This window comes from Scyliorhinus torazame, chromosome 11, assembly GCF_047496885.1.
Source record: "Scyliorhinus torazame isolate Kashiwa2021f chromosome 11, sScyTor2.1, whole genome shotgun sequence".
In the NCBI taxonomy this organism is placed as follows: Eukaryota; Metazoa; Chordata; class Chondrichthyes; order Carcharhiniformes; family Scyliorhinidae; genus Scyliorhinus; species Scyliorhinus torazame.
Window position 1 is genome coordinate 151,812,006 of NC_092717.1, and position 12,130 is coordinate 151,824,135.

Consider the following 12,130-nt stretch of genomic DNA (forward strand, 5'->3'; position numbering starts at 1 on the left):
GCATGGCCAATTCACCTAGCCTGCACATCTTTGGATTGTGGGAGGAAACTGGAGCACCCGGAGGAAACCCACGCAGACATGAGGAGGATGTGCAGACTCCACACAGTCACCCAAGGTCGGAATCAAACCTGGGTCCCTGGTGCTGTGAGGCAGCAGTGCTAACCGCTGTGCCACCGTGCCATCCCAATATATAGACAATGGAGAATTTATCAGCCAAAGGAAATAGCTAGCACAAATTAGAGCGTGAAATGTTTTGTTTAGCAACTGTGCCATCCAGAAATATAGCCAGACAGCTCACCAGTGTGAATAATAATCGTCATTAGCTGTGCCAGAAAAAATACTTTGCACTATTGCTCTGCATCCAAAGATACAGAAATAACATTACTATAGCAATTAAGGTTAAAGTGTTGCTCTAAATATTACTAATGTGACAACTGATGGCTAGATTTTATGCATAGTGCATTTCACTGCTAGGACTGATGGTTAGTATATTTTGCGGAGCAGTGAAAATGATTAAACCTTTGGTTTCGGATTTTCAGTGTAATATGCTCAAATGACATAATATTATTTAATTCAACAATCCATTTTACTTAGTGGCTACACAAAGAAACATAAGACTCCGTTTGTCTCAGTGTCTCACAGCTTAGTGATCTTTAGCTGCAGTCATTACTCAGTAAACTGGCTGCATATTATTAGTGCTAGCACATGCACACTAAAAACTTACAATAGAATAAATATTGACAGAGGATTTTCTTCTAGTGAGTGATTTATGCTATCACTTCTGCATCTCTGGGAAATAGCTTTTGATATGTATTCATGCAAAAGTGGCAGTATAACTCAGGGGTCGGTATCACAGTCTGACGTTGCGATGCTAAAGCACAAAGTTTGCAACCATCTCCAGTGGCTAATCCAAGACTTATGGAGCTCCACACAGGCTATATAGTAAGACTACACTTTGAGGTAGAGCCAAATTTATTTGGTTTCCTGGCAATCCAATGGACCACATGGGAACTTTGAAAATAAAAATGTAAATCTTTTAATAACAGCAGAAAACCATGTTCTTGTCCATTCTCTCCGAACATTAACATTTACTTGGCATTGGGAAGTGACTGGTGTTCTACACATGTACAATCACAGACGTGTGGTGTTCCAGGGTGGTTTGAGTGCCAGCAGTGCCATTAAAGCCAGCTGATGTCATGCTGTATGGTAAAGGTACCATGCTTTCAGGCAGCATTTCTATCCTTTTGATATGAGAATTTTGACCCACAGGTTCCAGAATTAACCTGAAATGTGTAATAATGCATTTAGCCTTTGAAATCGAAGCCATGCTTTAACGCTATTTTGTGCACAAACAATTAGCAGCTGTATGTTTTACCCTGAAATTTAATCTCAAATAGGATTCGATGAGATGTTTACATATGACAGAATATAATTTGTGCTGTAACTCACTGAGAAAGGTTATTTTCTTTTAGTAGTGACATCAGCAAGCAGCAGAAATGAGGACTGCTGCCTCTGATCTCTCAGGTTAGTATTCATAGAACTATAGAATCCCTACAGAGCAGAAGGAGGCCATTCACCCCATCAAGTCTGCATCAACCCTCCCAAAGAGCACCTTCCTAAGCCCGAAAGAGAAAATGGTGGAAAATCTCAGCAGGTCTGTCAGCATCTGTAGGGAGAGAAAAGAGCTAATGTTTCGAGTCCAATGGCTCTTTGTCAAAGCTCCAGCATTCGCAGTAATTTGCTATTACCCTCCTAAGCCCACTCTCCCACCCTATCCCAGTAACCCCACCTAACCTTTGGATGCTAAGAGGCAATTTAGCATGGCCAATCCACCTAACCTGTGCATCTTTGGACTGTGGGAGGAAACCTGAGCATTCGGAGGAAACCCATGCAGACACGGGGAGAACGTGCAAACTCGACACAGTTACCCAAAGTCAGAATCGAACCTGGGTCCCTGGTGCTGTGAGGCAACAGTGCTAACCGCCGTGCCACCCCATTCCTATTTGTGGACCAGGCATAACGGCACTTAGGGGGATATCCCAGGCCATTGGTGACTCCCAAGTGGTCGGGGACAGGGCTGAGTGGTACCCTGGCACTCCCCTGGTACCTGGGCACTTTGACGCTGCCGGTCCAGGTCGTACTGCCAGAGTGCCAGGGGCACGTCCAAGGTGCCAGGCTGGCAGTGTCGATGGCTGTGTTAGTCTTATTCTGAGAAATTACTAGGATTACTTACTTTTTACCTGCTTACTATGGTTGTTGATATAAAAGAAGGTTTTCCTCATTCATCAAGTACAACCTCTGGTTGGTACAATTGAATGGATAACAACATAGATTTGAAATAAATAAACTCATTGCTATCTATAAAGAAAGGGATCATTCATTTCATTCTGTGGAATTAATGTGGTTATATCTCTTTGTCATCCAAAGTTAGATTGATACGATATCTAATGTTTAAAAATAGCATCATGTTTTCTCAGTTTCACTTCAAATGTTGGTCTAAGGCCCAAACCAAGTTGGAGACTGGATGCTCATTGGTTGCTTAGCAGGCATACAAGGTACTACGAAATCTATGTGGAAAACGCATGGCCTCTAGTTTTTCATCTACTCGTGTTCTTTTGCAACTCACTAATTATGCATTTTTCCAAATAAAGTTCAGAATGTCTGTAATGTACATGCTCACTCGCTTACTCTAATCCTTCCAAGTAATAAACTGTTTCAGTTGCCAGGTTTACTCTTCCTGTAGTTTTCAGCTTATATTCAGCAATTTCCATTGGTTCATAAACTCAAATATATATTTTGGTTCTTTTACATTTTAATGGAAATCCTTTGACAGTTAATATTAGAAGATTATGGCTAATGCACCCATTTTTTGTTAATTTTGCTGCTAACAAGTGAAGTTACTCACAAAATTAACCATTGCTTAACCTATTTTAATGTAGCCATTAATATTTACTGTCTGTGCCCCATTTACTGTCTGTGCTTCAGGGATGGCATTAGACAATGTGGGCCATTCCAGATACATCTGCATATTTTTATTTAATTAATAATAATTGAATCAGCCTTGAATGGTAAACTCAGAATTCTCAGCACCAGCATATGTGAGGTGATGAAATGACATCTTCATCATGATACCATTAACTCACCTTTAGGATAATTTATATGGCCCGGAAACAAAATCTAATTTTTCAAATGAGGAGTTAAGTCTCCATCTGCCCTTTCAAACGGATGGAAGCAATCCACTGGTGCTATTTGAAGAAGAGCAGGGGAAATTGTCCTGGTGTCCTAGCTAATGTTTATCTGTCACCCAAAACCTCTAAAACTGATTATCTGATCATTTATCTCAGGCACAATTCAGCGGACTTCAAATAAAGTCTGCTGCCGGGTGCGTTTAGCTATCCAATGGCACTTTGCACTTAGAGTGATTTCCTGCTGGCGAGCTGATCTCGTCATGAGGAAAGGCTGTCCGCAGATCAGGGCGCCATTTTATCTGGCAGCCCTGATCTTTTCCCTTCCCCTCAGGCCCCCCCCACCAACCCCCTGCTTTATTAACCCCCCTCACCCCCCAACCTTGGGGAGGCCCCTGAAACCATCTCTCATCCTCTCTCCATATGGCAAGGCTTCCCTTGCCCGACCTCTAGAGTGTCAACCTGACACTTGGACACCCTGACACTGCCAGCCTGCCAGGGTGCCTGGGTGGCACTGCCAGGGTGCCAAGCTGGCAGTGCCAAGGTGCCCAGGTGCCAGGGTAATGCCAGAATACCACCCAGCTCTGTCCCCGACCACCTGGGGGGGGGTCACCAATGGCTTGGAAGACCCCCCGCCAGGTGCCGTTATGCCTGGTCCACCTTTATGTGGAGCAGTACTAAATGGCGCCCTGGCGAGGTGTCCCAGGAGCGGCCATTGAGCCCCAGGCGGCAGATGAATCTGAGGGCTCACTTAAATATTCTAATCTGGGTGAGATCCAGATCATGCTGGGTGGAATGAGTCAGGTGACTCGCGATCCGCTTGGTGCGCAGCGCAGAGCCCGATTTGGAGCTCTTGCACAATTTACCCGTTGCACCAGGTCCCGTGTCAGGAGGACCAAGATTGTTGAATCGCGGCTCTCATTGTTATTTGCCTGAGTTCGCTGTCTGCAAATTGGTTGTCACATTTCCTACATTCCAACAGTGACTACATTTCAAAAAGCACTAAGTTGGCTGTAAGCAACTTGGGACATCCCCCATGTTTGTGAGAAGTGCCATATACAGTTAATTCAGCTATCAGAGCAAGTGAAACTGGGATACTTGGGAAATTGCAGTGTGTTCCAGTTTCTGATTGGCAATATAACTGGCTGATCTCACTGATGCTGATCATAAACAGTGAGTATAAAATCGAGAATGGTGATTGCTGGTTATTCCTTGCTAAACTGCAGTATACTTAGGGGATTGAATGGCGCCACAATCTGCAAGAGGAAGTTGCAATGGTTCACAACCTTCCCCAAACTCCAAGCATGCTCTGTAAATTTAAACAAACTTCTCAGGTATTATGTATTGTTGTATAGAGTCATAGAGTCAGAAATGTTTACAGCATGGAAACAGGCCCATTGGCCCAGCTGGTCCATGCCGCCCAGTTTCTATCACTAAGCTCGTCCCACTTGCCTGTATTTGGCCCATATCCCTCTATATCTACCCTGCCTATGTAACTGTCTAACTGCTTTTCAAAGGACAAAATTGTACCCGCCTCTACCACTGCCTCTGGCAGCCCATTCCAGATGCTCACCACCCTCTATGTGAAGAAATTTCCCCTCTGGTCTCTTTTGTATTTTTCTCCTCTCATCTTAAACCTGTGTTCTCTAGTTCTCGACTCCTCTACCTTTGGGAAAAGATGTCGACTACCTTACCGATGCTCCTCATTATTTTATAGACCTCTATAAATTCACCCCTAAGCCTCCTACGCTCCAGGGAAAAAAGTCACAGCCTATCCAGCCTCTCCTTATAACTCAGACCATCAAGGATGGTAGCATCCTCGTAAATCTCTTCTGCACTCTTTCTGGTTTAACACTATCCTTCTTATAATAGGGTGACCAGAACTGAACACAGTATTCCATGTGTGGTCTTACCAATGTCTTGTACATCTTCAACATGATGTCCCAACTCCTGTATTCAATATTCTAACCAATAAAACCTAGCATGCTAAATGCCTTCCTCACCTCCCTGTCCACCAGCGACTCCACCTTCAAGGAGCTATGAATATGTACTCCTAGATTGCTTTGTTCTGTAACTCTCCCCAATTCCCTACCATTAACTGAATAGGTCCTGCCCTGATTTGATCTACCAAAATGCAACACCTCACATTTATCCAAATTAAACTCCATCTGCCATTCATCGGCCCACTGGCCCAATTGGTCAAGGTCCTGTTGCAATATTATATAACCTTCTTCACTATCCACTATGCCACCAATCTTGGTGTCATCTGCAAACTTACTAACCATGCCTCCTACATTCGCATCCAAATCATTTATATATATCACAAGTAACAGTGGACCCAGCACCGATCCCTGAGGCACACCGCTGGTCACAGGCCTCCAGTTTGAAAAACAATCCTCGACAACCACCCTTTGGCTTCGGTCGGCAAGGCAATTTTGTATCCAATTGGCAACCTTCTCCTGGATTCCGTGAGATTTAACCTTTTTATCCATGCGGTACCTTGTCAAAGATCTTGCTAAAGTCCATGTAGACAACATCGACCTCACTGCCCTCATCTATCTTCTTGGTTACCCCTTCAAAAAACGCATCCAAATTTAGGAGACATGACTTTACCCTTAGAAAGCCATGCTGACTTTCCCTAATTAGCCCTTGCCTGTCTAAATGTCTGTAGATCCTGTCCCTCAGAATACCTTCTAACAACTTACCCACTACAGAAGTAAGACTCACCAGTTGGTAGTTCCCGGGCTTATCTTTACAGCCCTGCTCATTTGTTACCCTCCAATCTTCAGGCACCTCTCCTGTGGCTGTTGATGATTTAAATATATCAGCTAGGGGGCGGCAATTTACTCCCTAGCCTCCCACAATGTCCTGGGATACATTTCATCAGGTCCCGGGGATTTGTCTATCTTGATGCGCTTTAAGCCAGTGTTACCTACTTCTACTAGCCTTACCCGTCACTCTAAGATGTTATCTTTTTAACCTGCTTAGATCTTTATCATGAAATATTTACCATTATAGTTCTTAATTTCTGTTACTGCTGTTAATCATCAGCCATTTTGGGGACGTGGTGATTTATAAGATCAGAGAGGGCAATTACTGCTTTGTTGCATGGCAGAAATATACTCAATTTCCCATGTTTCCAAGTGGAAAATGTCTCTTTATTATGCCAGATATGGGCTATAATGGTGCTAAATGGACAGAAAGTAATATTTTCTATGAGACACAGCGTGCTGTCTTTTAAATTCATCAATGCAAACCACCAAGCACGGTGGTATTCTTCAAAGCTGTGCATGTTAGGTGGGCTGTGACACTACAGTAGTGAGTTTTGCATGTGAGGGCAGAGTTATAGGTGTGTAAGTGGAGTGAAAAGATGGAAATGGCAAAGAGAGGTTTGGGGAGATCCGTGATTGAGAGGGAATCAGAATTTTTGAGATTGGCTTTGGAATAGATGGAAAAAGGAAAATAGTTTGCATGTCATGCATACATGAGGGAATGTGAAAGAAGGATATGGAAAATAACTGCAGTTTTTTATTGCAGTAATTTTGTATCTATATCATTCAATTAAGTTAGAAGGTTTTAAGAAGGTTTTAAGAATAGCAGGGCTTCAGTTGCTACAAATTACAAGAGCTGAAAACACAGTTAGAAATATATAATGGAAATGAGTAAGTAACAGTTATCAGCACTTGCACTATTTGAAGCATGAGTTATATTATGTTAAGCACCTTCGGTGATTTATAATCTTAAAGGTAGGATACAAATTCAAGTTATTGTTGTTACAGTCTTTGAGTTGCTCTAAGCTGCTGTTTTTAAAACGATAACGTCGTACTGTCCTTAGTTGTTCAATAGCTAGATTTCTTTTGGTTTGTTATGCTATAATACTTGGATAACATAAATGAATGTATGTTACAAAATGTTGCAAACAAATATGCAGTACGTGATGCAGCATTACAGGCAGTCCTCAACATTACACATTGGAGGTACAAACATTTAAAGATTGACACCCTGTTTCAAATTTACCAAATTGGCTTTGACTTCACGACGCCACACCAACCCATCTTTTACAATTTTATAAATATGGTTTATAAATTTGATACATTTTGAACGAACTGGGAAAATTTGAGAATCCTCCTGCGCCTTTCGCTCACTCGGCCGTAATTCCGGGTTGGAAGGTCACTTGGGACAACGGTCTCTGGCCCATTGGCAGTATGCTGCCTTGCCGAGCTAGAGCCAGGAACTGGAAACTGTTTTTGAAATCCGGGAAATGAGGCCACAGTTCGCCAGTAAAAATTCTGCCTTGCCCCACTGGCTGATTTCCCATTGATTACAATGGGATCTTTTGTTCCTGTGGCCTGAAGCCTTTTGCTTGAGCAGCTACAGAGAACCGTCGCTGTGGCCCTTTGGCAGAGGTCTGAATGAATCGGGGTGAATGTCGAAAACCCGCAGAAAATGAGGTAATGAGGTAAAACTGCTGCCTTGCCCCACTGACGGAAACAACCCCCATTTTTAACATTGTTCCTATGGGGAAATCAGTTCCGACTGATGTTTTGACTTACAACATGGTTTACAGAAACCAGTTGTGTTGTAAGTCTGAGGACTGCCTGTGTATGACTGTTGCTAGATCATTAATATCAGCATCACACTGTTGCCTCTGAGTCAGAAGATTGTGGGTTCAAATCCAACTCCAGAATGTTTCAGATGAGGGGGGGCTCTTGCCATCTGAAGAACACATCCCTGACTGCCCCTCAACCAATTTATTCTCCAATGGGCATTGATTGACTGCAGGTGGGAGCTCCACCCTTCATTCAGGAGGAAGTTCCATCTTGGAGAGCTGCCCACCAATCTGCTTGGCAGGCAGTTCCTCAGTTACTGCAGACAGTGCTGCAGTGGACAAAAGTGGAACTACATCAACCTGCCTGAGCCCAAATTCTGGAACTGGAGGACAAACTAAGTATAAGGGCTGGGATTCTCCGAAAATGGGGCTATGTCCCCACGTCTGCCGGAAAACGGGTGCGAATTACTTCAGATTTTTTTCAAAATGTCCGGAGTGGTTTTCTGGTTTTAAGAGGGATAGCAGGGTCCTGGCGTGCACCCCGCAGCTCCTGCTGCCGATACGAGGCCCTGCACTTCCGGCCACAGGTCCGCGCTTGCACGCGCTGTTTTCGCGCCGGCCCCCGTGCAACATGGCAGAGCCACACAACAGGCCAGCGCGGAAGAAGGTAGGCCCCCCCGGATCGCATGCGCCCGCCGATTGGTAGCCCCTGATCGCGGGCCTGACTGTCGTGGAGGCCTCCCCCGGAGTCTGATTCCCCCTCACCAGGATGGATAGTGCTGCCGCGAGTCCGAGCTCCCACCAGGTGGAACCAGGTTGGAACCACGCCGTCGGAACTCGGCGGGAACTTGGCTGGTCGATCGCCTCTTTCAATGGCCCCCGACTGGCGCCACGTCGACTGCACATGCGCGGCGATTCTCCAGTCCGCGGAGAACCGCGTCCCGGCGCCACGGGTCTGAGACCCCATTTTCCACCCCCGCGCCGAGCACGATTTCGGCACGGAGGCTCGGAGAATCTCGGCCAAGGGTGAGGAGTGAGGAGGGTAGGAAATGCCTGGGCCTTTTGCAAGGGTAGTAATCGGGGTCTTGGGAGAAAGGCTGGGGTAGGGGGAGTGGCCAGAGGCCGCCAGGCCTTAAGGTGTGGTTGTCACCGGTCAGAAGGGGGATTCTGATGGAGGTGCATCACCCTCTTCTTCTTCCCGCCCAAGATCTAACTTTGATTCTTTTCGGCCTTCCTCCATGGTGGTTCAATTTTCCACCAGCATATATGTTGAGGTTGGGTGGGAAACAAACCTTAAGTGGCCATTACTTAAGGGCCTCAATTGGGACAAGGGCGGGCTTCCAATCTGAGGCCGTGCTCGCTCCAACGCAAAATCTCTGTATGGTCAGAGGCAATATATTCTGGAGATAAATGGTAGGTGTGGCTGAAACCTGTCAAACGAGGAGTAAGGAATGGGCTTCTTTAGTCTAATGGCTCAAATGATTAGCTATGTGTTTTTAAGAAAATCGAATGGCAGGCAATGGATGCGCTTCAACGGCCTCATCGCGCTCAACTTGTGGTTGGGGTGAGGCCATTGAATTTCATGTGATGCCTCTCGCAAGATTCGCGATGTTTGAAACATCTTGTGAGATTTAACGGAGTCTCGTGAGACATTGCAATCTGGATCTCGTTCTCACTGGGCAAGATCCAGAGAGGTATATTTAAATGAGGCTCATTTAAATATGCATTTGGCCAGATTCACCCGGAACCCGGGATTCCTTGTTAGGGCGCCATTTAGTACTGGTCCACACAAATGTGGACCAGTCATAACAACACCTGGGGGATCTGCCAGATCATTGGAGACCATTGGGTAGTCGGGCACACCCAGTGACATCTAGGCACCTTGTCTTCGCCAACCTGGCACCATGGCACTGCCACCTGGGCACCCTGTCACTGTCACACTGGCACTTCCAGGGTGCCTGGGTGGCACTGCTGACCTGGCAGTGCTAAGGTGCCCATGTGCCAGGTTGCCCATGCCAGGGGTCGGGCCCGGAGGTGCCTAGCTGATAAGAGGTGAGATGAGGGGCGGCTCGAGGACCCTGGAAGAGGTAAGTGGGGGGGTGGGGGTGGGGGAGGTGTCCGGAGGCTGCGGTGGGGCTGCTGAGAGTGGCTGAAAGATCGGGCTGCCGATAGTAATGGCGCCCCGATCTGCGAGTAGTCTTCCTGCACTGACGAGCTCAGCTGGCCAGTGCAGGAAATTACATAAATGCGGCCTCGACAGAGAGTTCCACGCCGAGGTCCAAAATATGGCGAAGTGCCGTTGGATAGCGAGATCTTTCTCGGCACTGCAGGCACTGAGAAACACCCCGCTAAACACGCCCGAATCTGGACATTGAAATATTTTGTTTGAATCGTGCCCAATGTCCCTGGGTTCTACCGATATTCACAACCTTGTAGTTCTGCAGGTATACATTGATTGTCAGAGCTCCACAGATGCACCTACAAAAGCAGTTAATTGAACTAGCGACCACTAGTCATTTATCCTCTCTAAGAAACAGTGGCAGCACCATTTTGATGCGAGCAGACATATGGTAGTGTTAGAATCCATAAGAAAGATTGGTTCCATATAACCTATATCCCAGTTTTAGCATTGACTGCAAGTTTACCCATGAGATTCAGTTTGGGCCAAAGCTAGACCATCCAGTGCATTACTAAGGGGGTGATGAACTGTCAGAGGTGCTGGTGGCATCTCCTGTGAGAAAGTTGGCGAGGGCTCAAAATCCAGAGAAAAGCAGAAAACTTGATTCTCTCTGGTGCGATTGGCTTTTGCAATCATTCTCCCCACACACACACCTTCCCCCCTCATGGAATCTTGAACTGGCACCGGCATGACGTCATGCTGGCTTCATTTACACCAAGTCTGGTCAGGCATGAGACAGTCGAGGGGATCCCTCCAGGGAATCAGAGGTAACTATAGCCCCTGGGGAGTGAGGAGGTGGGGGGGGGGGGGGATAGAGGGACAGGGCACTTCCCCTAGCATAGGGTGGCACTGCCAATCCGGTTGTGCCAAACTAATCCAGGGGACAGTGCCAGGGCATGACCCTAGTGGGAGTCTCATGCGGCGGAAGGGGGTGCATATATGTGTTGTGGGTTGTCGGGGGAGAGTGGACATTGAGGGGCGGTGGATCTGCTAGTGACGGCTGTCGGGGGTGGGGGTAGGGGGTAGTGGTGGGGGGGGGCGGGGAAGGATCTGCCAGAGATGACTGTCGGGGGGAGAGCCCTAAACCTCCGTGATGTGGGCTTTGGGTTGTTAGACTGTAATGCTGCTTGAAGCGGTTCCCGGCTCGAGGAATCCCCACCCCGCCCAAGTGATGGCGTTAACTAATCCCACTCTTTTATCCAAGAGGCGCAAGTTTCATTGAGAAATCCCGCATACTCCATTGACGGGATTCACTCTGTTTTTCTCACCGGGACTGAAAATTTGACATTTTTGGTAAGATATCGTCCGCCATATTTTGGATGAGATGTTAACCGAAGGTGCCTTCAGATGGATGTAGAAGATCACATGGCATTTTTTCTAAGAAGAGCAAGAGCATTCTTCCAAGAGTCCTGCCCGATAATAATCGCTGAAGTAAAATTACTGGAACAGATTTTCTGGTCATTGTAGTGTTGCTATTTGTGGGACTTTGCTGTGAGCCAATTGCTCGCATGAAGCATAACGATTGACATAGCTCAGGTGGGCTGATTGGACTGTTTCTGTGCTGTGTAGTTCATGTAAAAAAAATTGGCTGCCACCTTTCCCACATAACAACGCTTCCAGGATGCAAAGTGCTTCGGAATGTCCTGAGGCCACAAATAGCATGATATAAATGTGAGTATTCCTTTATACATTGGGCCTTCATAATATATATATATGATAGATTTCACAATTTGACTGTAGAAATAATAACATTCCCAGTTATCTCTGACCATTAGTATTCCACAACAATAATAATAATAGTGTCACAAGTAGGCTTACAGTAGCAGTACAATGTAGTTACTGTGAAAATCTCCTAGTCGCCATACTCCGCCACCTGTTCGGGTACACTGAGGTTAGGGTTAGGGTTGACCTAATTCAGAATGTCCAATTCACCTAACAAGTACGTCTTTGGGACTTGTGGGAGGAAACTGGAACACCCAGAGAAAACCCAAGCAGACACGGGGAGAACGTGCAGACTCTGCACAGACAGTGACCCAAGCCGGGAATCGTACCCGGAACCCTGGTGCTGTGAAGCAACAGTGCTAACCACTGTGCTACCATGCGGCTACAGTTCTCAAAAACAATTAATACCTTTGTTATGTCACAAAGTACATGTTATCGGCACTCACTAGGTTTTAGCTTCAACAAATAATATTGTTTTGGTTATTTTCTAATAAT